Raw genomic sequence first — 3,338 nt, 5'->3', positions numbered from 1 at the left:
AAGACATGTGTCTTATCAGTTCCTATTTTTATTAGGACTCTAGAGGTAAAGTGAGAGATTCATGGACTCTCATTAATGAGATGGCTTCTCATCTTTTTGTATAAATAGGGGATCTCTCTCCTTCATTTGTTAGCTTGTTAGCTTGTTAGCTTAGAGCTTAGAGTTTAGAGCTTAGCTTGTGAGTCTTAGCTTAACTTGGAGTTTGTAGTTCTTCCTTGATGGCTTTTGAAAGCTTTGGAGAGCTTTGTTGTACTTTGTAATTTTGAAGAATTTGAATAAAGCTTTAATGTTCTCAACATGGAAGGAGATGGGAAGTAGATGTCATGGAGCATATTAGAATGTAAGGTAGAGTAGATTTCATTTTGTAATTTTGATTTGATTTCATTATGTCATTTGATTGCTTTCAAGTTTGATAGATTAGATTTTCCATTCATGCAATTTTAATTTATGTAAGTGTGTTCAACCGGTTGATTGTAAATTAGTTTTTCTTTACATGTTTTTGCATCAAATAGTGACATGATATTTGCCTCTCTGCTGACCTTTTTTTTTTAGCTTTTCAATTTCAGTTATGCTTTGATTTCAGTTTTATTCATTTTCTTTGTCAGTTACTTTTCTGCAATTAGATATCAACTTGCTCATATCATTGACAATTACCTCCAAAAGCCATAGCTAGACTAACTGGCAAGGAATCGAATTATGAATGTTGTGATCTGATTTTAGTTTTACTTTTCTGCAAATAGATATCAGATTTCTCATGTCATTGACGATTATCTGCGAAAGCCATAGCTAGACTAACTGGCGAGGAATTGGATGATGAATGTTGTGATTTGATTTTAGTTTTAGTTTTCTGCAATTAGATATCAAATTGCTCATGTCATTGACGATTATCTCCAAAAGCCATAGGTAGACTAACTGGTGAGGAATCGGATTATGAATGTTGTGATTTGATTTTAGTTTTACTTTTCTGCAATTAGACATCAACTGTTATGAAACCAACTCAAGAAAAGATAGAAAAGAAAGATCAACGCCTTAGAATTCAGCCTCTTCGAGGGGGCAACCTCCTTTAAATTACATAAATGAACAATTCTTGGATGATACAAATGACAAAACCTCCTTTCTATATATAGGAGTCTAAGGAGTCACAATATAATCCAGCCGACCTAACAATAATAATATAAAGCCACAAAAATAACAATAGAGGGATTCTATGGGGTACAGAAATAACAATATGGGGGTAATAGGGGCACAACAATATCAATAAGGGGTATAACTACAATAGTAATGGGGTAATCACTAGTATTATAGGGACCCAACATGCCCCTCTCCTTCAAAAAAGTGTTGTCCTCAACGCTTGAGCAGTTCTGGATACTTCTGCATAAAATTCTCATCCTCCCATGTGGAATCTTCAGCGAATAAGTTCTTCCACTTGATAAGATACTCTGAAATTGATCGATTTCGTAGCTGTCGAGTTCTTGTTTCTGTGACTGCTTCCGGTTCCAATATAATTTTTCCTTCCTCGTCAAGTTCTGGCAATATTGTTTGAACTGGGAGCTTGTCGCCTATAACCTTCTTTAAACATGAAACATGGAAAACTGGGTGCAATCGAGAAGCTGCAGGAAGCTCCAATTTGTATGCCATAGTACCAATCTTTTCCAACACCTTGTACGGACCATAATACTTTGGTGATAATTTATTATCCTTCTTAGCTTGCTTTAGGGACATTTGCTTATATGGTTGTAGCCGTAGGAATACCCAATCACCTACATCAAAACTTCTTTCACTGCGATGTTGATCTGCCTGTTGTTTCATTCTATTTTGTGCCAACACGAGGTTATCCTTTAAGAGTTGGAGGACTTGTTGTTGATGTTCGATGTGATGTTCCACTGCCTGAACCTTAGAATTTTCTCTTAAATATGATGTGATTGATGGTGGTTGATACCCATAAAGTGCCATAAATGGGGTCATTTTTGTTGCTGTATGGAAGGAAGTGTTATACCACCATTCAGCCAGAGGCAACCATTTGACCCATTGTGTCTGTTTATCAGATACAAAGCAACGAAGATATCCTTCCAAACATTTGTTTACTATCTCAGTTTGCCCATCAGATTGAGGATGATAAGATGAGCTATGAGCTAACTGAGTACCAAGACAAGAAAATAATTCTGTCCAAAAATTTCCAGTGAAAATGGGATCTCTGTCACTTACAATAATCTTTGGGTTTCCATGTAGCTTTTGAACTGTTTCCATAAATGCAGTAGAAACTGTACTGGCTTTAAATGGATGTGATAATGCACAAAAGTGTGCATACTTGGTAAGTCTGTCAACTACCACCATGATGACACTCTTTCCCTCAGACTTGGGTAAACCTGTGATAAAATCCATTGAAACCTCCTCCCAACGTTGGCTTGGAATGGATAAAGGTTGTAATAGACCCGGTGTCTTAATTGTTTCAACTTTATTTTGTTGGCAAACCAAACATTCCGCCACAAACTTTTGAATATCTGATTTAAGGCCATCCCAAAAAAATTCCTTCTTAACCCTGTGGTAAGTTTTTAAAAATCCTGAGTGCCCTCCTAAGGGAGAAGTGTGCAATTCCATAAGAATCTTTTGTTTTAGCTGGGAATTCTTACAGAGGTATAAGCGATCTTTGTACCATAACGAATCATTTTGCCAGCTAAATGTATCAGAAGTACTGGAATCTTGTTGTAGCTTTCGAATAAGTGCCCACACTTCTTCGTCATTCTTCCATTCCTCCTTTGCTTCGTTTATCCAATCTGGTTGGATAATAGAAATGGCACACAACAATGCTTCCACATCCTCATCCTTTCTTGAGAGTGCATCTGCCACCACATTTTGCTTCCCTTTTTTGTAGATGATTTCAAAGTCATAACCCAACATCTTTGTGACCCACTTTTGTTGCTCTTCAGAGGATAATCTTTGTTCTAAAAAGTATTTAAGGCTATCATGATCCGTTTTTACCTTGAAGTGTCTTCCCATTAGGTAGGGTCGCCATTTCTTAAGTGCATGGAGTATTGCCAACATTTCCTTCTCATAAATAGCTTTGCTTAAAAACTTTCCCTTGATTGGACGACTTTCAAAAGCAATGGGTCTTTCATCTTGCATTAGAACAGCACCAATTCCATTTCCTGAAGCATCACATTCCACAATAAAGGTTTTTGTGAAGTCCGGTGTAGCTAAGACCGGTGCTTGGCACATTGCCTCTTTAAGATGTTCAAAGGCCTTTGTTGCTTCCGGAGTCCATGAAAATGAATCTTTCTTCAATAATGTTGTTAGAGGTGCTGCTATTCTCCCATAATTCTTAACAAACTTGCGATAAT

The sequence above is a fragment of the Pinus tabuliformis genome, chromosome X, assembly GCF_031772625.1.
Source record: "Pinus tabuliformis cultivar Carrire ecotype Pingquan chromosome X, CPIR1, whole genome shotgun sequence".
NCBI lineage: Eukaryota > Viridiplantae > Streptophyta > Pinopsida > Pinales > Pinaceae > Pinus > Pinus tabuliformis.
Note: the sequence above shows the minus strand (reverse complement) of the source record.